At 40.2% G+C, this 23,714-nt stretch overlaps 2 long non-coding RNA genes across 13 annotated transcripts in view; one reads left to right on the top strand and one right to left on the bottom strand.

Moving 5' to 3' along the window:
* The window catches only part of LOC131839130 (uncharacterized), a 167,581-nt gene that overhangs the window by 32,207 nt on the left and 111,660 nt on the right, over positions 1–23,714 (bottom strand). For 2 of the 8 annotated variants that reach the window (XR_009356817.1, XR_009356818.1), the window contains exons 3-4: positions 22,361–22,502; positions 21,138–21,211 (exon numbers count right to left, since the gene is read on the bottom strand). This is a non-coding gene — a long non-coding RNA (uncharacterized LOC131839130). Of the gene's footprint in view, positions 1–1,290; positions 1,365–13,452; positions 14,813–20,853; positions 21,212–22,360; positions 22,503–23,714 lie in introns of those variants that run through there. The other 6 variants (XR_009356820.1, XR_009356819.1, XR_009356821.1 and 3 more) reach the window with 6 other exon arrangements.
* The window catches only part of LOC131839129 (uncharacterized), a 173,267-nt gene that overhangs the window by 38,867 nt on the left and 110,686 nt on the right, over positions 1–23,714 (top strand). For 2 of the 5 annotated variants that reach the window (XR_009356808.1, XR_009356807.1), the window contains exons 3-4: positions 17,859–18,902; positions 19,794–19,982. This is a non-coding gene — a long non-coding RNA (uncharacterized LOC131839129). Of the gene's footprint in view, positions 1–1,073; positions 1,751–5,496; positions 6,087–17,858; positions 18,903–19,793; positions 19,983–23,714 lie in introns of those variants that run through there. The other 3 variants (XR_009356805.1, XR_009356806.1, XR_009356811.1) reach the window with 3 other exon arrangements.

Below are 23,714 nucleotides of genomic sequence, written 5' to 3'. Positions count from 1 at the left end.
GCATAGTATAATTTAATTTATATAAGCACAATGCAAAGCAACCCTCCCTTTAAAATACTTACAGCCACACAAAACTGTTCATTGTGGTTACTCTTAACCACTATGAGTTGGGGTCGAGGGTAGATGGTAAGAGGAAACTTTCAAGGAGTTTTTCATATCATTTGGTATTTTGCAATTTGTTTATTATGTGTTTACAAGCAATACAACTTATGTTACTCTTACAATTTAATGGTCCACCATATCCCACCTCCCAGTTCAGACCCCAAACCCTTGACAGCCTTCAGAGCTTTGCTGTCTCCCCACCTGCTTGGCATCTGTGCTCCAGCCACCTGGCTGTCTCTCAATCTTTTGAGAATGCCACTCTCCTCTCTACCTGAGGGTCTTTGCATTTCCCCTTCTGTCTATAATGTTCTGGCCCCACCTCTTTGACTAGTTACCTAAAACTCATCCTTTAGGGGCTCTCAGATTTTACAACATGTCCTCAGAGCAGCCTTCCTTGAACTTCAGACCAGGTAATGTTGCCTGTTATATGCTCTCCTAACATCTGATACTTCCCACATTTTAATTACATCATTTTGAAAGTCGTTGTTACACTGCTGAACAACTGCAGTAGAACACGAGCTTTGTTCTATCAGGGACTAGGGCTGTCTCATTTGCCGATTATTCCCAGAACCTAGCAGAGCAACTTGGACATACTACACACTCAGTGAAGGAATCAACAAGTAAGTGAAGGAGACTTTGGCTGAATCTTTTGTGTAGTTTCCTTAATGGAAACTTAGGGATCTGAGGCTCCCATGTTGGGAAATGTTAATTCCTTATCTGCTCCTGCTCAGGGCTGCATGTATTTGTGCAATGCAGGTCATGTGAGCTGGTCTCTCACACTGTATCCAGAGTGCATGTTGAGAATACTATCCAAAACACGTCTCCTTGAGAATTCCCATTGTCTGTGAGTCTACTGTGAACAAAGGATGGAACTCTGGGGACTTTGATAAGAAAGGTAATTATTTCCTGGGAGTTGCCTGGGAGATTCTCCCTCTATTCCCAGGAGCCATTCCCTTTATGCTTGTTTCCAGGCTCCTGCCATCCAACATCTTCAACTTCAGTTGCTAGCTGGTCTTTTGCTGTCTCGCTGGAGTTTCGTCATTGGATAATTTCCTGTTCATGGATCCTCGGGAGATTATGCTGAAATTTTATTCCCAGCGTCATCAGGAGTGAAACCAAATAAACTGAACTCTAGAGAATGTGCTTTTACACATAAGAACACAGCTAAGTAATTGCTATGTTGAACAGAAGAGGAAATCAGTCACTATAAAACTCATGCTGTAGGATAACTCATTTCCAAGCAAGATCATGATGGGACTCACCTAAATGGAATTAAACTTTTATGAATTTCTTTTAAAAAAGGACCCATTCAACCATCAGATTAAGAGAATCATTTCATTTTACTTAACTAAATGGTCAGAACTTCTTGATGTCCCAGTTACATAGGTGGTACATTATGCCCATGCTCATCAGAACATCATGGATGACTTCAGTTATATAAAAGTTCAGTCACGTTGAAACTCCTTGCTGAATGATTCCTAGAGGAAGAGCCCTTTTTTGCAACGAATCACCTGATTCTTTTGAATGATTTCTAAAAAGGAGAGGCCCTGAGTTCAGACGTGCCATTTACTGCCGGTCAAAGGGCAATCTGCCAATGGATGTCACCCTCTAGGAAGCAGAGCCTTTCCATTCTCGGAGAAAAGCGATGGTAACTGGACTTTACATATGTTTCCTTTTTTGAGATACAGACCACAGAGTTTGTTTATGACTATCTTTAGCACGAACAGGAAACTTGCCATGAAACGCAAACGGAGGGGCATAGAGTTAAAATGTCATCAAACTCATGAGAAATATGTTCCAAATGAGCCAGTGGCTTTAAAAGGCCCATTTTAAAACACAAGAATGTTGCAGCGCAGTTTTCAGTAGCAGGGAGGGGAATTGCTGTGCCAACCATACTCTCTGGCCTTGTGACCAGCTGCTCGTTATTTGTCAGAAGAATAGCTGGGTGGGACCACGGCTGCAGGCTCTGGCCATGGAAAAAGTGTTCTCTGTGAGAAACTTACAAGTTTGTATAAAGGTCAAACCAGGAATGCTGATCTTTAGCAGTGCCCTAACCCTATCCTTAACCTCAGCACTAGCTTCGGTTTTTAAGCAGGATAGCTCAGATGAGTAATCCTGAGGAGACCGCATTCAAGGGTACCAAATCCTCTACTCTTACTTCCTCTGGGGGTCATGGCTGCACCAGTGGGTATCCACATTGGTCAGAATAGGTCAGGGTAAGCTGTTGTAACAACAATGACAAAACCCTAAAATCAACCAAAAGCCTTCATTTAGAGATGGCTGGTGGAAGGTGGAAAATGTTTTCTGAGGCAGGAAGAATGTTTCTCTTTCCCTTTGACCTGGGGATGGACAATGGTTGAGATGGTGGCTGTCCCATTTCAGCTGGCTTCTGGAGTGAGAAGATGAGCAGCATAGCCCCAGCTGATCTGCAATGCAAATAAACTTTGGGATTCTAAGTGACTTAGATTTAGCAGCAAAATCTGGCTTATCCTAAGACCATATCTACGGCAGTTCTATAGATGAACAGACGGACTGTTCATATAGGTTAAACAAACGACTCTAGCCAAGGGCCAGGGAAACCAGGCAGGAGCTCTACGAACACGTCAGGCTGATTTTCATTTGTCTCTGGCAAAAGCCATGGGAGACATCAATTTTTCCATCAGCTACTGAGTCCTCAGACTGATGAGGTCATTCTGATCCCTTGTGCCCCTGGGAATAAGCCTGGTCTTTTTCAAGGAGAGTAAAGTTACTTTTTTTTTCTTTGGTTTAGGATTACAGGTAGGGTAACCAACCATCCCATTTTGCCTAGGACACAGGACTATCAGTGATAAGAAACCCTTAGAATCCCAGACTTACCTGGGGTGAGTTGGTCATCCTAATTACTGAGGTGATTATCTCCTGGCAACATTCAGTAATGACATAGCATAAGCTCCCACTGCACCTTATACATCTTTTCATCATAATATTTATTACATTATGTTGTAAATGATTCAGACTGTTCAGTGTCTGTCTGCCCACAAAACCCTGAACCTGAGACCAAGGACTGTTTCTTGTCCATTTCATAGTCCCAATACCTTGTATGGTGCTTGCCCCTTCAAAAGAGCACAATAAGTATTTGTTGCATGGATGAATGGATGCTACTTCTCTGTTGTTTTTCATTCCAAAAACTGATGTGGTACGATTGGCTCTTTCTCCTTTGAGGATCAGTTCTGCCTGGAAACTAATTTAACATACAGAAAGGTAGGAGTCTTTCTGGACTGTAGCTATAAGCTGGCATAAAGTTTTCAGTGTGACCCACAGCGTAAAATTACATAAACATAGCACTGAGTTTCAGCATAAACCGATTCCTTATTAGACTGACTGAATAATTGAATCTCCTTGTTTGGCGTTTGTTTAAAGACAGAAGGTCATGGGACAAATGGTGGGTATTTGAGGCTGTGGAAACATATGTTATAAATTTGATTTAGCTGTTTCTGGTAACTGGGATTATTGTGACTGAAGACCCAGGCCTCCCAAGTCGGCCCTCCACCCTTGGGAATGCACAACAACATGCCCTCCAAAAACAGAGGCAGCAAGATAATGTCCATGGGCAGGTCTCACGGATGGACTACACTCCAGTTAAGGACAGCAAACAGTAGACTGAGAAACTTGCTCAGGAGGATTAGATCCAGGCCCCAGCCAGCTAGATGTTTTCATAACAGGCCTGTGAGGTGTTCTGGGAAAGCATTTGGTAGTTCTTGACTCCACTTATAAACTAAACCCTCAGATATCTTTGTTTTCATTAATCACCCATAGTGAGTCTCTCCTAAGTGACTAAGCTTTTCTGAGAAGTGATTTAAATTCTATAAAAAGGGCCTGTGAAGTGGTGGATCACTGAACTTGTGTTAAAAAGGTTTAAAAAAATCTATCCTCAGTTTCATCTGTAAAATGGGTTTAATGATCTCTACCTTTCTTACTTCATAAGATAGCTTATGAGGTTAAAGGAGATTAAGTCAGTGAGAATAGTTTAATGCAGAATGAATATAAGATAATGTATATTTCCTTTATTCGTTTACCTAATTCTTCTCATCCTATAATAAATCTTACCTAAGTTTGCCCTCTGCTTTAGGACTTCCTTTCATTTATCCTAATATTTTCTTCATCACAGGAAGGGAATAAGCATTTGCTTTGTGTTTTCTTTGTGCATTCTCTTCATAATGATATTTATGGCACAGCTACCATTATCTTAATTGTACATACAAATTCTAGTTCATAGTAGTTCATATCCAAGATCATGCAGCTAGACCTTAAGTTTAAACTCAAGTGTCCCTATCTCATTGCCCACATGAAATTTCTATCACATCATACTACCTTCCAAGTTTTAAGGAGTTTCCCTCTTTTGTTTCTTTTGTATCTTTGATTTTGTATGCAAGCCCACATTGGGCTTGATTACAACATTTTGATTTTTTTTTTTAAAGATTTAAAAATTTATCTTAGAGAGATACAGAGAGAGTGAGATCATGGGGGGTAGGGAGGGGCAGAGGGAGAGGGAGAGAGAAACTCAAGGAGACTCCTCACTGAGTGTGGAGCCTGACTTGGGATTAGACCTGAGCTGAAATCAAGAGTCAGATGCTCAACTGACTGTGCCACCCACGCATCCACAACATTGTGATTTTTTAAAATTTTGATCATATTTCCTCTTCTTTCATCACACAGACTGAAATGTCCACCTTATTCTGGCAGTCCTCTCCATTTCCTGGATCTTTGTACTTGCTTTTATTTGGATGTTTCTTGAGCTATAATAGCTAAAGTTGCATGCAATATTGCAGGTGCTGGCCCTCCAGGGTTTGGTACCAGAGCAGAATAACGTTTCCAGATGTACTGCCAATGTTGACCACAATACCCAGGTTATCGTTAGCTGTATGGGCTGAAGTAGGGCAATTCCAGTGGAACATCTCTCAGCTATAGCCAGAAACCATGTGGCCAGCCATCAGGGAACATGGTGTCTCAAGACGTCTGTCTTGAGGTCTCTAATTTTTTTTTTCCTTTATTTATTCAACAAGTATTGAAAAACACCAACCCTGTGCCAATCTCTGCTCTAGTTGCTGCAGGTAGGGTAGAGTATAAAACAACCCAAGATCCTGGGGCGCCTGAGTGGCTTAGTTGGTTAAGCGGCTGCCTTCGGCTCAGGTCATGATTCCGAAATCCTGGGATCAAGCCCCTCATCGGGTTCCCTGCTCAGCAACGAGCCTGCTTCTCTCCCTCTCTCTCTCTGCCTGCTGCTTTGCTTACTTGTGCTCTCTATCTCTCTGTCAAGTAAACAAATAAAATCTTTAAAAACAAAACAAAACCAAACCCCAAGTTCCTGTTTCTATGGAGTATATTGAGTACTGTGGAGAGATAGTCAACAGATATAAATATGTACAATATGTCAGAGATTATTACAATAACTGTCTAACTGGCTTCCCTGTCTCCAGTGAGGCAGTAAGTGCTATGTAGAAAAATAAAGTTGGGTGAGAGAAATGGAGAAAGACTGGGTGGGAGGTTTGCTTTTCTGTCTACAATGGTCAGGGGACGTCTGTGATAAAGTGAGATCTGAGCAGAAACTTGAAGCAAAGGTTATCTCAGAGAAGAACATTCCAGGCAGAGAGAACAGTGAGTGCAACCATCATGGGGAAGCTACTCACCACATGTGAGGTGTGGCAGTATAGTTGGAAGTACGTCAGAGTAGATGGGACTGGGGAGATGAGGTTAGAGATAAGGTCAGAGTTTCAAGGTTAAGGATGGGCAGATCATGTACAGTCTTGTAAGTTCTGGTAAAGGACTTGGTTTTTCTTCTGCCAAAGGGAAGGGGAGGAAGCCATGGGAGAATTAAGAACAAGGAACTGGCCTGATCAGACTTAACATTTTAAGAAACTCACTCTGACTGGTCTGTGGAGAATACACTGTGGGAAAGGAATGGTGGTGGCAAGGAGACCAGTTAGACAGATCTTATAATAATCCAGGTGAGAGATGATGGTGGCTTGGGTGGTGGCTGAGGGCAATGGTGGAGTTAAGTACAAAATATTTGATCCTGGGTATGGACTGGATATGAGAGAAAGAGAAGAGTCAATGGTGACTCCAAGGTTTTTGGCTTGAGAAATTGTAAGTATTGGATGAATAGAGTTGCCTTTTATTGAGCTGAGGAATAGTGTGGGAGGCGTGTGTGTGTGTGTGTGTGTGTGTGTGTGTATGTGTGTGTGTGTGTTATGTGTGTGTGCATGTTTGCATATGGAGGCAGAGGATTTGAAATTCTATTTTGTGTATTTGAAGTCTGAGATGCTTCTAAGCAAGGACTTTAAGTAGTCAGCTAGATATGAGTGTGATGTGTTCACAAGAGAGGTTAGAGCTGGAGTTATAAGTTTGGGATCTTAAAAGCCCTGGGGCTAAATGAACTCACCCAGGTAGATAAATAAATCGATAAGAAAGAGGTCAGAGCTCTGAACCCTGGAGCACTCCAACATACCATTTCAAGCTTGACAGATAGATGGAACCAGTAAAGAGGAGAAGTCACTTAAAAGTTGGTAGCTGTGTGGTAGCAGTTACTGTAAATGCTGGGTTTGCTTATGAGAGATCTGTTTCCAAAGTGGGAGACCACCAGGGATATTTATGCTTGTGTGTATGGCCACTACACAGGATCACTGTGAAAAGGCACACAAAAAAGGCTCCTGGTTTATCATTAAAAAACTTATAGGAGACTGGCCAGGATGGAAAATTAGGTTGAGTTAGTTTAGATTTGAAAAATTTGAGGAGAAAGCAAAGCAATCATGTAGTCCTGATAATATGAACATGTCTTTAATATGACAGAAGTAAACTCTTGATATCATGGATATACCAATCATTAGCATGTGCATATGTAAATTAACAAGATTAAATGTTAACTGTGTATTAAAAAATAATACATTCAAATAAATAATACATACATACATACATACATAAAGTTGGGCTTTGGAACTCTTTATTTCCCTCTCTGACTGCAATTGGTGTTAAGGTTTTAGGTCACCCCATAGAAAACTTGTTTAATCCATGGTGTATCTCAGGTGTGGATCTAATGGTTCAGTTTTCTTTTCCTTTCTTTCTTTTTCTTCTTCTTTTTTTTTTTTCAAATCAATCATCTCAAGTTTTTTTTTAATTTAATTTTATTTTTTCAGTGTTCCAAAATTCATTGTCTATGCACCACACCCAGTGCTCCATGCAATACGTGCCCTCCATAATACCCACCACCAGTTCTCACCCATCCCCCCATCTACCTCCTTTTCAAAACCCTCAGTTTGTTTCTTGGAGTCCACAGTTTCTCATGCTTCATCACCCACTCCGATTTCCCCCAATTCACTTTTCCTTTCCTTCTCCTAATGTCCTCCATGTTATTCCTTATGCTCTACAAGTAAGTGAAACCATATGATAATTGACTGTCTCTGTTTGACTTATTTCACTCAGCATAATTTCCTCCAGACCCGTCCATGTTGATACAAAAGTTGGGTATTCATCCTTTCTGATGGAGGCGTAATATTTCATTATATATATGGACCACATCTTCTTTATCCATTCATCTGTTGAAGGGCATCTTGGTTCTTTCCACAGTTTGATGACTGTGGCCATTGCTGCTATGAACATTGGAGTACAGATGGCCCTTCACTACATCAGTATCTTTGGGGTAAATATCCAGTAGTGAAATTGCTGGTTCATAGGGTAGCTCTATTTTTAATTTCTTAAGGAATCTCCACACTGTTTTCCAAAGTGGCTGCATCAATGTGCATTCCCAACCAACAGCATAAGAGGGTTCCCCTTTCGCCACATCCTCCCCAACATTTGTTGTTTACTGTCTCATTGATTTTGGCCATTCTGACTGGTGTAAGGTGGTATTTCAATGTGGTTTTGATTTGGTTCTCCCTGATGGATACTGATGATGAATATTTTTTCATGTGTCTTTTAGCCATTTGTATGTCTTCTTTGGAGAAGTGTTTCTTCATGGCTTCTGCCCATTTTTTGATGTTATTACTTGTTTTTGCAGTGTTGAGTTTGAGGAGTTCTTTATACATCTTGGATATCAGCCCTTTGTCTGTAGTGTCATTTGCGAATATCTTCTCCCATTCCATGGGTTGCCTCTTTGTTTTGTTGACTGTTTCTTCTGCTGTGCAGAAACTTTTGATCTTGATGAAGTCCCAAAAGTTCATTTTCCCTTCTGTTTCCTTTGCCTTTGGAGACATGTCTTGAAAGAAGTTGCTGTGGCTGGTGTTGAAGAGGTTACTGCCTATGTTCTCCTCTAGGATTTTGATAGATTCCTGCCTCACATTGAGGTCTTTTATCCATTTCGAGTTTATCTTTGTGTATGGTGTAAGAGAATGGTCAAGTATCATTCTTCTATACATAGCTGTACAATTTTCCCAGCACCATTTATTTAAGAGACTGTCTCTTTTTCATTGGATATTTTTTCCTGCTTTGTTGAAGTTTATTTGACCATAGAGTGGAGGGTCCATATCTGGTCTCTCTACTCTGTTCTACTACTGGTCTATGTGTCTGTTTTTGTGCCAGTACCATGGTATCTTGGTGATCACAGCTTTGTAGTAAAGCTCAAAATCAGGCAACGTGATGCCCACAATTTTGTTTTTCTTTTTCAACATTTCCTTAGCAATTTGGGGTCTTTTCTGGTTCCATACAAATTTTAGAATTGTTTGTTCTAGTACTTTGAAAAATTCTGGCAGAATTTTGAATGGGATGGCATTGAAAGTATAGATTGCTCTGGGCAGTTTAGACATTTTAACAATGTTTATTCTTCCGATCCATGAGCATGGAATACTTTTCTACTTTTTGTGTCTTCTTCAATTTCTTTTGTAAGTGTTCTGTAGTTCCTTGAGTACAGATCCTTTACCTCTTTGGTTAGGTTTATTCCCAGGTATCTTATGGTTCTTGGTGCTATAGTAAATGGAATCGATTCTCTAATTTCCCTTTCTATATTTTCATTGTTAGTGTAAAAGAAAGTAACTGAGTTCTGTGCTTTGATATTGTATCCTGCCACATTACTGAATTGTTGTATGGGTTCTAGTACTTTGGAGGTGGAGTCTTTTGGATTTTCCATATAAAGTATCATGTCATCTGCGAAGAGAGAGAGTTTGACTTGTTCTTTGCCAATTTGAATACCTTTTATTTATTTTTGCTTTCTGATTGCTGTTGCTAGGACTTCTAGTACTATGTTGAATAATAATGGTGAGAGTGGCATCCCTGTCATCTTCCTGATCTCAAAGGGGGGACTGTCAGTTTTTCCCCATAGAGAATGATATTTGCTGTGGGTTTTTCATAGATAGATTTTATGAAGTTGAGGAATGTTCCCTCTATCCCTATATTTTGAAGAGCTTTAATCAGGAACAGATGCTGCATTTTGTTAAATGCTTCTTCTACATCAATTGAGAGGACCATGTGGTTCTTCTCTCTTCTCTTAATGATTTGTTCTATCACATTGATTGATTTGTGAATGTTGAGCCACCCTTGCATACCATGGATAAATCCCACTGGGTCATAGTGGATAATCTTTTTAACGTAGTTGGATCCTATTGGCCATGATCTTGTTGAGAATCTTGGCATCCATATTCATCAGGAATATTGGTCTGAAATTCTCCTTTTTGTTGGGGTCTCTGGTTTGGGGATCAGGGTAATGCTGGCTTCATAGGAAGAGACCGGAAGTTTTCCTTCTGTTTCTACTTTTTGAAATAGCTTCAGGAGAATAGGTATTATTTCAGGGCACCTGGATGGCTCAGTGGGTTAAAGCCTCTGCCTTCGGCTCAGGTCATGATCTCAGGGTCCTGGGATCAAGTCCTGCATCGGGCTCTCCGCTCAGCAGGGAGCCTGCTTCCACCTCTCTCTCTATCTGCCTGCCTCTCTACTTGTGATCTCTGCCTGTCAAATAAATAAATAAAATCTTAAAAAAAAAAAGAATAGGTATTATTTCTTCTTTGAATGTTTAGTAGAATTCCCCAGGGAATCTGTCAGGTCCTGGGCTCTTGTTTGTTTGTTTTTTTCTTTTTAAATCATAATAATTTATTTTTTATTAACATATAATGTACTATTAGCCCCAGGGGTACAGGTCTGTGAATCTCCAGGTTTACACACTTCATGGCACTCACCATAGCACATACCTTCCCCAATGTCCATAACCCAACCACCCTCTCCCTCCCCCGTGGTCCCCCCCCAACCCTCAGTTTGTTTTGAGAGATTAAGAGTCTCTTATGGTTTGGGCTCTTGTTTTTTGGGAGGTTTTTGATAACTGCTTCAATTTCATTACTAGATATTGGACGATTCAGGTTTTTAATTTCTTCCTGTTTCAGTCTTGGAAGTTTATAGGTTTCCAGGAATGCATCCATTTCTTCTAGGTTGCTTAACCTATTGGCATATAACTATTGATAATAATTTCTGATGATTGTTTCTATTCTCCCTTTTCATTCATAATTTTATTAATTTGGGTCCTCCCTCTTTTCTTTTGGGTTAGTTTGGCCAGTGGAGTATTGATCTTAATGATTTTTTCAAAGAACCAGTTTCTAGTTTTGTTGATGTGTTCTACTGTATCTCTAGTTTCTAACTCATTGATTTCTGCTCTAATCTTGATTATTTCTCTTCTTGTGCATGGGGTTGGCTTAACTAGTTGTTGATTTTCCAGTTCTTTAAGGTATAAAGAGAGTTGGTGTATTTGGGATTTTTCAAATTTTTTGTTGTTGTTGTTTATGTGTTTTTGTTTGTTTGTTTGTTTTTTCAGTGTAATAATATTCATTGTTTTTGCATCACACCCTGTGCTCCATGCAATCCGTGCCCTCTCCAATACCCACCACCTGGTTCCCCCAACCTCCCACCCCCCGCCCCTTCAAAACCCTCAGATTGTTTTTCAGAGTCCATAGTCTCTCATGGTTCACCTCCCCTTCCAATTTCCTTCAACTCCCTTCTCCTCTCCATCTCCCCTTGTCCTCCATGCTATTTGTTATGCTCCACAAATAAAGAGATTATGCTGAGTGAAATAAGTCAAGCAGAGAGAGTCAATTATCATATGGTTTCACTTTTTTGTGGGATTTTTCAATTTTTTTTGAGTGAGGCTTGGATGGCTATGTATTTCCCCCTTAGGACTGCCTTTGCTGCATCCCATAGGTATTGCACCGTGTGTCTTCATTCTGTTTGGTTTCCATGAATTGTTAAAGTTCTTTGATTTCCTGGTTGATCCAAACATTCTTGAGTAGGATGGTCTTTTAGCTTCCAAGTGTTCGAATTCCTTCCAAACTTTTTCTTGTGGTTGAGTTCCAGTTTTAAAGCATTGTGGTCTGAGAATATACAGGGTATAATCTCAATCTTTTGATATTGTTTGAGCCCTGATTTGTGGCCCAGTATGTGGTCTATTCTGGAGAAAGTTCCATGGCACTCAGGAAGAATGAGTATTCTGCTGTTTTAGGATGGAATGTTTTGTATATATCTATGAGGTCCATCTGGTCCAATGTGTCATTCAAAGCTCTTGTTTCTTTATTGATTTTCTGCTTGCATGATCTGTCTATTACTGAGAGTGGCGTGTTAAGATCCCCTACAATTAATGTATTCATATCAATATGACTCTTTATTTTGATTAACTGTTTGCTTATGTAGTTGGCTACTCCCATAGTGGGAGCATAAATATTTACAATTGTTAGATCTTCTTGGTGAATAGACCCTTTAAGAATAATGTAGTGTCCTTCTGTATCTCTGTACCTTCTGTATCTCTGACTACCATCATTAACTTAAAATCTAATTTATCTGATATGAGAATTGCTATCCCAGCTTTCTTTTGAGGCCCGTTGGCATGAAAGATGGCTCTCCATCCTTTCACTTTCAGTCTGCATGTATCTTTACGTTCCAAATGTGTCTCTCATAGACAGCGTATGGATGGGTCCTGTTGTTTTATTCAGTCTTCAACCCTGTGCCGTTTTATGGGAGCATTTAGGCTATTCATGTTGAGAGTGATTATTGAAAGATAAATTTTTATTGACATCATGTTACCTGTGAAGTCCTTGTTTCTGTAGATTGTTTCTGTAAATTTCTGTTCTATGTCACTCTTGGGTTCTTCTTCTTTTATAGAATCCTCCTTTAATATTTCTTGTAGTGCTAGCTTGATGGTCCCATACCCTTTTAAACCTTGCTGGTCTTGGTAGCTCTTTATCTCTCCATCCATTTTGAATGGCAGCCTTGCTGGATAAAGTATTCTTGGCTGCATGTTCTTCTCATTTAGTACCCTGAATATGTCTTACCAGCTCTTTCTGGCTTGCCAGGTTTCTGTGTACAGGTCTGACATTATTCTGATGGTCCTTCCTCTGTACATAAGGAATTTCTTCCCCCTAGCTGCCCTTAAGACCTCTTGTCTGAAATTATGATTTGCGAATTTCACAATTAAGTGTCTGGATGTCTTTCTAGACTCATTGATCTTGGGGGGTGTCCTTTCTGCCTCTAAACATGAACACTTGTTCCGTTCCCCAGATTAGGGAAATTTCATACAGAATTTGTTCAACTATATCTTCTAGTCTTCTCTCTTTCTCCACCCCTTCAGGGATCCCAATAATTCTGATGTTGGAATGTTTTACAGGACATTTATTTCCCTAATTCTGTTTTCATGGCTTCTAAGCTGTTTGTTCCAGGCCTCCTCCTGATCCTTCTTTTCTATCAGTTTGTCTTCTAGATTCTAATTCTACCTTCTGCCTTGGTTACCCTAATTGTTAGAGTATTGGTTAAGTCTGAAAAGTCTTGATCTTTGTCTAAGATAGTGAGATTTAAAAGAATAGTAGTAGAGATAAGGCTTCTCTAGACTGGGTCATAGACTCAGAGTGGGAACTGGACAGGAAATGGGAGGCTGCGACAGTCAAGGGGTATTGAGAAGAGGCTCTACCTTGCACCTGTACTCCATTATTTCCAAAGCCATGAGTGGGGTAAAATGTATTCACTTCTCCATACATCATATTCTCAAGCCCTATCCTCTAAGTTCTAGAAGGAGCTCATTGCTTCCTCTGGTTCGGTTTTGGGGGAGGGGCTCTGGGACAGGCCTGTCACCAGTGAGACCCGCAGGAATGTCCAGCTGGGCCATGCTGGTAGGTAGTGGGGGTCTTGGTGGAAGAAACACAGTGACTGTGAGCCTTCTTCTCTGTGAGGCAGTGTCTTTAGAAAAAATGCTCTTCTCTTCCCTTTCATGTGGCAGAGTAGTAGGGTGGGCTAAGGCTGCCCCTGTTTTGGAGGAGCACCTGCTCTTGGCTGGTCTAGTGGGATCAGTTTGGCCTCTTTTTGGATGTTTTCATCTTTATCCTTTCATACTTTTTCTTGAGGAGCTTTCTTTGTGCCCACAGATGTAGATTTAATATCTGCTTCTTTGTATTCCAGTGCTACCTCTATTATAGTATTGGCCTTAATGCACTATCTACTTGCCAGTCTCTCCTACTAGATTGGGAGCCTTTGGAAAACAAAGACTAAGTAACAACTGTCTTTGTAATCCCTGAGACCCATGACAGTGCCTAGGTCATGGTCAGCATGCAATCAGATTTATTACATTACAAAGGAAAACAAACACATTTTCATATCTATTTCTATGCCCTGAGTGTTCTGTTACCTGGTGTGAGTAACTGAGTAGGTAGAGGAGAGTGGCTTGCCTGAAGCAATAAGACACTTTCTGTTGGACAGTTGTTCAGTAACAATGACCACCAATAGCATGTCTTCTCATCTTCACTCTGTTCTTTGCCCTTAAGATAATAGATTGAGGTTGATTTTCTCTGGAAGGTCTCTACTGATGATCCATCCTACAATCTGTCAGTTTCCGTCTTCTTAAGACATTTCCCGTTATCAATTTGTAGCCATAAATACATGTTTCTAGATTTCATAGTCAGTCTCGTTTCTTACCACATTGTGTTCTTAGAAATCACATCTTCCATAAAATGGAACATTTTCTCCTCTGGTGCCAATGTTGTAACTGAAGGCTGACCAAGGACTCAGTGTCACAGAAAATACAGACATGATCAATCAAACATCAAAAGGACAAAGCTACAGCTGCAATCCTCTAAAATAATTTAACATAGTAGAATCATGCCTGAGTCCCATAAAAGAGTTGTAAACACACATTGATTATGCAAGGATGCCTGGAATTATGTAAAATCATAAAATTCAACCCTACCCTATCCTCAATTTTTTTCCTAAAATTAATATACACATTAAAATGACTATTTTCAAGACATTTATGAACAACAGTTTGTACCACTTTCACATTATAAGTGGAATCATGGAAAATTATTTCAATAATTTAGACCTCTTATAAAAGTCAGTCCAAGCAAGTTAGAAGTTATACTCCCTGTACCTTTAATAGGTTGTCCTCTTCAAACAGGGCTTCCAAGTCATTCAATTGATCCTGTAGTTGCACCCAAATTAGCTGGCTGAAGAAATGTTTCCTGGAGTTTATGACAATAGTGGTGTTTCTTTCCTTTTCTGAAAAGCTGATCCAATCTCTCTAACCTTCCTCGTCTTTCCTTTTTTTTTTTTTTTTTTTTTTTAAATTTAAAGCTAAAGGCAGAGTTACTTGGTAGAAGACCAAAGCAGAGCTAGGGAGAGACATGAAATGGCCCTAAATCACTCAAGCTCTACTTCCTTCTGTGAATGATTCCTCCTTGATTTAAATTTTATTGTAAAAGCAATAAAACAACTGCTGATTGTGAGCAAACTGTAAAGAAAAAAGAGGTTCAAAACATCTGTTACATGACTGCTAAGAGGTCTGACTGTCTTTGCTTAAAATTCAATAAAAAAATTCAGTCCACATTTATTGAAGGCCAGGCCTGATGTGCAAATTAGGAGATGCGAGAGAAAGCATCTCAGATTAGCCTCCTGGGAGCCTGGGGGAGGTGTGGGTATTAAGAAAGCAGCATTTAAGGGGCATCTGGGTGGCTCAGTCAATTAAGTGACTGACTTGGTTTTGGCTCAGATCATGATCTCAGGGTATTGAGATTGAGTCCCGCATCAGTTCTGCACTCAGTGCAGAGTCTGCTTAGGTTTCTCTCTCCCTCTCCCTTTGCCTCCCCCTGCCCCCCCTCCCCACTGCTCTCAAATAAATAATTCTTTAAAAAGAGGGAGAGAGAGAAAGCAGCATTTAAGCTTAGTCCTGGGAACTTCCTATAGAGCAGTAGCGGACTTGGTTGACCCTCTCTGGGATATTTTAGTCATGTGATTTGTGGGTTTTATGATTGATACTGATCTACAATCATGTCTGGTAAGAGGAAGGGCATTTAGAAACTGTTTAATAAGAAGCTTCTGTGTTTTCTAAATTTTTTTTTTTAAGAGAGGGAGTGGGGAGTGGCAGGGGGAGAGAGAATCTCAGGAGACCCCCATGGGGCTTGATCCCACAATCTTGAGATCATGACATGAGCTGAAATCAAGAGTCTGAGCCACCTGGGCACCCCACTTCAGTGTTTTCTAGTGAGATTCGAGTATTAAAGTTTGCTTCATATTTAATTAAGAAAAATCTCATAATCCCATTAAAAACAAATAGGATTATTATAATGTTTAGTAAAGGCTGATATTATAAGCAATAGGGAATTCAATTAAGGAAATAACAAGGGCGAGACAGTGATGTTGAGGAAATAATCCCCCTAGCCTTGAAGTTGTGGAACGTATGGAGTAATTGCTCAAAGAGGAACAAAACTGGATGGCCTAGCCTGGTTTTTTATGTTTAAGCTATTATTTGTCTCAGAATTTTTATGATTTTTTTCAGGAGACAACAAGTTTGACACTTTCATGAAAATAATACATGATAGCGTCTGGGAGAAAAAGTAGCAGCAGGAATAAGATTATTTCCAAATGATCTACCAAAAGCAAGACATGCAAGTAAAGACTTAGTGAGTGCAATTCAGAGGTTGACAATTAGGCCTAATTTTGTGTGTCTGCAAAGTTGTTGCTCTGTGGGACACTTATTCACCTTTTGACCTATAAATAATTCTCAAGAGACCTCTGATAAGGATGAATGCCATCAGAAACAAGACCCCAGAGGTTTTCTTTTTCCCAGGGGTTACATAGTCCTGTGTTTGGAAGCATTACTCTGAGCTTATTTTTTATATATTTTGCATAGAATGCATTTCTAAAAATAGATTATGACCTCAGTGGAAAATTAAGTGAAACCATGAGTTGTCTCTGTAAGCATAATGCTCGAGAAGTAAAAATATGTTCAATAATAAAGAGGGAGGCCTCAAGTCTCCAAGTCTCCAAGAGGGAGAGCTACCACACTCAAGTCTCCATAGTCAAGCGAGATGTCTTCAACAGGACCATTCAAGAGAAACACAGAAGTGCCATGGGGTTTGAGGGCAAAGGGATAGGCTTTGGTTCTGGGCCTGAGCATAGTGAAGTTGAGGGACTGGGGCCAGAGGCACCTGCCTATTGGCAGAACAGAGAGAAACAGTCTTCATGTGGAATATGTTGCACTTTCATTCATGATGACTGGCAAGAGTGTGTAAGTTTCCCATTGACTGGCAAGAGTGTGTAAGTTTCCCATTGACTGGACTGTGGACACATAGGAGCAAAATAGCCTGGGGCCTTTTCTGAATTCTTCCCAAGAAGTTAACTGGAAGAGAGCAGTTACTTTAGTAGGAGTGTGACTCGAGTGGCTGAAGGCAGAGACGGAGATCAGAAGTCAAAAGAGAGGCATGGCCTGTGTCCATGGAGCTATTCAGAAGGCTCCCGGGAGGGAGAGGGTAGTATCTTGAGATCCTACCAAAGAGTTTCAGTTCCCTGAAACTCTTCAAGGCCACAGAACACTGCTGGCAGATCACAAGAGGACTGGATAGCTAAGTCACCTCTGCCTGTTTATCCCTCTCTTTCTGCCTCCATTGCTGGAGGAGCTACGGACAGTATTGGGAAGGCACAGAAGATGAGGAGCAGCACGAGGTGGAGAGACAGAGGAGAAGCGCACCATGCTCCTTCCTCCCCATTGCTGGTTCTCCTGCCAGGGAGCTGAGAAGTTTTAACTTTGAATGAGATTCAGATTATTGAATTAAAATCAGACTGTTTTGGTAACTAACAGAGACAGAGGGACTTTGCAATAAGAGTATTTAAAAGAGTCGGGGCGCCTGGGTGGCTCAGTGGGTTAAGCCTCTGCCTTTGGCTCAGGTCATGATCCCAGGGTCCTGGGATCGAGCCCCGCATCGGGCTCTCTGCTCAGCGGGAAGCCTGCTTCCCTCTCTGTCTCTGCCTGCCTCTCTGCCTACTTGTGATCTCTGTCAAAAAAAAAAAAAAAAAAAAAATCTTAAAAAAAAAAAGAGTATTTAAAAGGGTTTATGGAATCTGCCCAAGATTTCATTTACTTTCCATGTAGGGAAGACACAGGACTCAGAACAGAGTCAGAGAACTGGTTGAGAGAGATAACAGAATCCTTTCTGTAACCCCAGTTTGGAGACACACTTTTTCAATGTATCATTATGCTCGTTTATTGATTTGTTGCCCTCTCTATACTGAGAGCTTCTTGGGATAGAGACCACATGTTATATTCATCTTTACAAATCTTGATGAGTTAGTATTGGATACACAGCAAATATTTGTTGAATGAATAAATGAACAAAATAATTGATAAATGGGGGTCACTGAGTGTAGTGATTCAGGGTACAAACTTGAGCTTTGACATTGATTAGTTTTAAGTTCTTCAGCCAGTTATTTAGTCTTTTTATAACTTAACCAGCTATATAAACTTTTACTTCCCATTTAAAGCATTTTATTTTATTTTTTAGGAGGAGAGAGGCAAAGGGGAGAGAATCTTAAACAAGCTCTACACCTAATGTGCAGAGCCTGACGCTGGAGCTTCATCTCACGACTCTGAGATCATGACTGAGTTGGAATCAAAGTCAAACGCTTAACAGACTGAACCACCCAGGTGTCCCTTACAGTATTTTAAAGTACAAAATAGTATTTACCTCATAGGATTTATTTGAGGATCAGATGTGATATTATTCATGTATAATGCTTAGCCCAGGGGCTGGTATATGGTCAATGTTCAGCAAACGGGAGCTACAACGACATCATTACTGTTGTAATTAGTGATGGAGTTGCATGGCTGGTGTGCACAGACTACTCCACTCCAGCTGGACCTGGTGTCCTTGATTTTTTTTTTTTTTCAAAAGATTTATTTATTTTAGTGGGGTCAGGGTCAGGAGGGGCAGAGGGAGAGGGAGAGAGAATCTCAGGCAGATGCCCAGGTGAGTGCAGAGCTCCATGTGGGGCTTGATTTTGTAACTCTAAGATCAGACCTGAGCTGAAATCAAGAGTCTGACGCTCAGCACCCAGGTGCCTCAAACGTCCTTGATTTTGATAGTATGTCCTTGACCCCAGCTGGGCTGATGACTTTGATGCCTAAGCCTCTCTGTTTTACTTCCTCAAGGAGGAGGCTTGGTTTCCTACTAGGCTGAAGAGGAGCAGCTGTGCTGCTCCATTTGGTAGAGGAGTCCTGGATGGTGGACTTAGTGCTTTTCTTTTTTAAATAACTGAAGTACATACAGGTGACACACAGTGTTGCGTTAGTTTCAGGTATGCAACGTAGTGATTCAACAACTCTGTTTGCTGTGCTGTGCACACCACCAATATTACTGCCACCTGTCACCATGCAATGATATTACACTATGTCCTATTACTCTTACTATGACCATGTTCTATGACTATGACTATTGCTACTAACTATGTTCCCAGCGCTGTGCCTTTCATTCCCAGGAGAATGACACATGGACACTCAATCAAGCCTTCAGTTTCCAGCCTCCCCACCGAACTGGACACTTTCAGAGGTATGTGCACCTTTTCCTTCCAAAGTCTTTCTGGGATTCTGTAGCACAGACCAGTTTACAAACCCTGTATTTCTCCCAAAGCTGTTCCAGTTCTTTGGCTTTGAAATGTCAGTTACACCACTGACTTTCCAGTTTCCCATGTTTTGTTGCTTTTGCTTCTTCTTTGTCCTTGAGTATTTATGCCTTAAATAAAATCCTTTTACCATCACATGGGCACAGAGGGCAAGGAAGATTGGGAAAAATCTCGTAATAAATATGAGAAATAAATACCTTTTATAATAAAAAAATAATTGTGGTTGAAAAAAAGGATTGAGGGCTGCCTGGGTGGCTGAGTTAGTTAAGTGTCTGACTCCTGATTTTGGCTCAGGTCATGATCTCATGGTCTTGAAAACAAGCCCCGCATGGGGCTCAGCATGCTAGCCATGAAGCCTGCTTAAGATTCTCTCTCTCTCCCTCTCCCATTGCCCCTCACCTCTCCCCAGCTTGTATGTTCATGCGCATGCATGTGTGCATACACGCTCTCTCTCAAAAAAAAAAAATTGAGTTGGAGATATACAATGTATATGTGCATATTTTTCTACATACACTTAATGATACAAAGCAATTCACGCTAGTTAGCAAAATAAACTATGTGGATGATAAGCACCTTAGCATTTTGATAAAATAGCAGTTACTAGGGGTGAGGTTATCAAAGAAGGCTACATGACTGAGGTAGCAATTGTCCTAGACTCTGAATAATGGGTAGAACTTGGGTTTCTTAAGGGAGATGGCCTCTATTTAGCTCATTTCTTTATTAACAATTATGTGTAAATAAGGATATTATCTAGTGTAGTCGTCATTGCTTTGACTTCTCAACATGCTTTTTCCTTGTTATTCCTTCGTTTTGATAAGAGATTAATTCTTACTTGGAGAGAATGAAATCAGCACAACAGAGGAAAGCAGAGCCTGGAGACAGAGAACTGATGACAAGACTTGAGCTTGATCCAGCTCCATCTAAAGCCAGAACGCCCGTGGACTTCCAGGTTGCAAGAGCTGATAAATTCCCTCTCCTCCTCCCTCTCCCCCAATCTTTTTCCTTAGGTTAGTTTTAATCACTTTCATCAGAAAGAGTCCCAGCTAATATGACAGAGTAATGAGACAGTATTTAACTCTGAATTTTAGAAGAACTGCACCATGGGTAGAGCTAGACCTCAATTTATAGTCTTTTGAAATTACAACTTGAAGGTTGTTTCTCATTAAGCTTATTGGTGGTAGATAATTCTTACCCTTTGACTCAAGACAGTGTGGGAACAGACGGGTGTCTGCATTTTCCCTTTGGAGCTTGTTATTTTTCTCATAAAAGATGAATTATTTGTAAGCAAAAATTAAAGATAAAAATCAATTCCCATCGTTTTTTAAAAAAATGTGGTGAACATATCCCTAGAGTTACGAGAGCTGTGGAGTAATTCATCTATGGAGTGCTGCTGGAAGGCAGAGCCCACCAAACCCCCAGAACTCAGGGTTAAGGGAAATGATAGTTTTATGCTTTTTGATTAGAAGTTTTTGCTGCAGAGGCCAGGGCAGAGATGCCAAATCTCTGGGTGATCTGGCAAATTTCTTCATAAACGTTCACTAATAACAGCTAATTAATACATAAGTACACACTATAGGTCTAATATTGTTATGTATCACCACAAACCTGAATAAGTACTGCTGTTCTCATTGTTCCCATTTTCCAGATAAGAAAAATCAAGGCACAAAAATGTTTAAGCCAGGATAGGCAGCTAGGTGTCTGATGCTGGTAGGACATTCCCTTACTCACTGCCCTATACTGCTCTTGCTTATTAGTTACCCCACAGAAGGTCCCTTTGGTGTAGCTGCAAGTCTCAGGTGTCAGAGCAGAGTTTGAGGCAAGAGACAAAACTACTTGGATAATCATGAAAAGGGAAAAAAAATCCATTTCTGCATGAAATGCATTTCTCCATTTGCTTTAATTGTTCTGAATTTCTCTTGGGAGGCTGTAAATATTGTTCCATGAATGGTTACTAGCATTATTGATAAAGAATAAAGAGAAAGAAAGATAATGACTTAATAATGCCTCTTATTTGGAAGGAAATAATACTGAAAAAACTGTGGTTCTTCTGGGGGCAATTTTGCTACCCGCAGGACATTTGTCAATGTCTGGAGACCTTTTGGTTGTCACAGCTGGGAGATGCTACTGGCGTTGAGAAGGTGGGGACCAGGGAAGCTGCTAACCTTTTGACGATGTGCAGGTCAGTTTCCACAACACAGAATTGTCTCCAAATGTCAGTCGTCCTCAGGTTGAGAAACTGTACCCAAAACAATAAGAATTCATTGAGGATGTTTTTAATGAGCCATGTAGACATCAGTTTTCCAAGCTCAGAAAAATTCGAAAACAGGAGACAATATATTATCTTGGCAAGTCCGGAACACAAAAATAAGTTTATGGAAATGACACAGCTTATATTGGACATATGAATAGAATAATAACCCCGAGTTTCTCTCTAGAAAGAAAATTTATCTGTTCTTTGTGGTTTAGAAAATTTCTTTGTGGGTTCGAGGGAAGTTTTTAAAGTTTTTAAAACTGCCAGCTTCTTCTTTTTTTAAAGATTTTATTTATTTATTTGACAGACAGAGATCACAAGTAGGCAGAGAGGCAGGTAGAGAGATAGAGGAGGAAGCAGGCTCCCCGAGGAGCAGAGAGCCCCAAATGGGGCTCGATCCCAGGAGCCTGGGATCATGACCTGAACTGAAGGCAGAGGCTTTAACCCACTGAGCCACCCAGGTACCCCATAACGGCCAGCTTTTAATTACTGAAAAAAATAAATTTTCTCATGATGAGATAACTCAAATTCATCAGCAAATGACCTTTGCTGACTTTCCATCATTCTTCGAATATTTCTCAATGGCTAGAGCTTTAGTAACTCCAGTCAGACGTAATTTGATTTAAAACAAAAAAAAAAAAAAAAGAAATTTTTATGTAAGTGGAAAAAGAACATAATTTAGATTTATTAGTATAAAGAGCAAAATGCAGTATTCTTCTACTTAATCAGGAGACTCAGTACTTTTTATGATGATCTTTGTCTCCTTAATTTGAATATTTCAAAACTAATTATATTATGAAAATTGAATGCCACACACCAATTCACTTAGATTGTATTGATCATGATGAACTAATTACTTTAGATTTATGATCTGAATAATTTATTATTGTGCAACCCACTCCACATTAGTGGTTTTTGCAAAGTAGTGCAGAAAAGCACTCTTTTGCCAACTTCTGTTCGCATTTGAAGAAGAATTTCCTATATGTATGTCAAAATCTGTCACCACAGAACTCAGAGATGTCAGGTTATATAAGGTATCGGCAGAGACGTAGAGAGCATTCATAAAGGGAGATTACTTTTTTAATGGAAGTGATTAAGGAAAGATGCATTATTACAGTTAAACAAAAGTCTTACCACTGTGACTTGGGCCTGAATGCTATTCCTGGAAGGCCCTCAAATGTCATTTGCATAATCAACCAGGGGCAGGGGATGTACTTCTTTGGTCCTATTGGTGCCAAGTGGTCATTATGGTTGGAGGTGAGAACTAGGTGTAGCACTGAAAGAAAACCAGTGGGGAAGGAAAAAAGAGAGAAGTTTTCATTCATTCATTCATTCATTCATTCATTCTTTCATCTGCTCAGGAAGTATAGTTGACAAAACTACCAGCTTTAGGAAGTATAATTGACAAAAATGTATATATATTTAAGGTGTATTAAGTGATGATTTGATATATGTATTCATTGTGAAATATTCACCACAATTAAACTAATTAATATATCCATCACTTCCCATAGTTACCATTTCTTTTTGTGGTGCATTCAATATGTATTTATTGGTCTTCTAATATGTGCCAAGCCCTGTATTTGTGTTGGCAGCAGAAAGTGAGGAAGGCAGAATAAGGGGGGAATAAAAGAGGACAACTTGGGGCGCCTGGGTGGCTCAGTGGGTTAAGCCGCTGCCTTTGGCTCTGGTCGTGGTCTCAGGGTCCTGGGATCAAGTCCCACATCGAGCTCTCTGCTCAGCGGGGAGCCTGCTTCCCTTCCTCTCTCTCTGCCTGCCTCTCTGCCTACTTGTAATCTCTCTCTGTCAAATAAATAAATAAAATCTTAAAAAAAAAAAAAAAAAGAGGACAACTTGACAAAGGGACCACCAGGCTTTTTCCTGGTCTCATAAAATTTATAGGTCATGGCAGAGAAAACTATCAAATAGATAACTAGAGAATTTGTTACACTGGTCATAAATGAAACAATAAAAAGTGTAAGGTATTATGAGAAAGAATGACTAGAAGAACTTAATTTAACCTTGGGGATCAAGAGAGGTAGCTGGTAGGTATGGTCTTGCTCAGTGTAAAACAACAATAAACAAAACTAAAAAACCAAGGCATAGCTCATAGTTGATAAGCACAATTCAGATATCAAATATTCTTAATTGAGTGTGAGGGCTGGGCCTTTAAAACACATGTTGATTTTCACTATTAAGCTAATAAAGCAAACCAGAATCAACAGGACACTAAAAAGTACTGACTGGCCTTAGCTACTGAAGGACTTCTGTGAAAAAGATGGTTTTTAAGGAAGGGTGAGTCTGGTGAGTGGGCAAAGAATAGGGAAAGAATGGCAGGTCTAGAAGACAAGTTGAGAAGGCGTTGGGAATAAGCAAGAGGTAAACAAATGGTACAGGCTAAGAAGCCCGTGAGGAAAACTGGCATCAAACTCACAGGAAATGAAGCATGCTCTGAGGCAGCAGGAAGTGAAGCCCTGGGTGAACCTCC

Source organism: Mustela lutreola, chromosome 8 (genome assembly GCF_030435805.1).
Source record: "Mustela lutreola isolate mMusLut2 chromosome 8, mMusLut2.pri, whole genome shotgun sequence".
Lineage (NCBI taxonomy): Eukaryota > Metazoa > Chordata > Mammalia > Carnivora > Mustelidae > Mustela > Mustela lutreola.
Note: the sequence above shows the minus strand (reverse complement) of the source record. Positions and strands in the feature narration are given on the sequence as shown.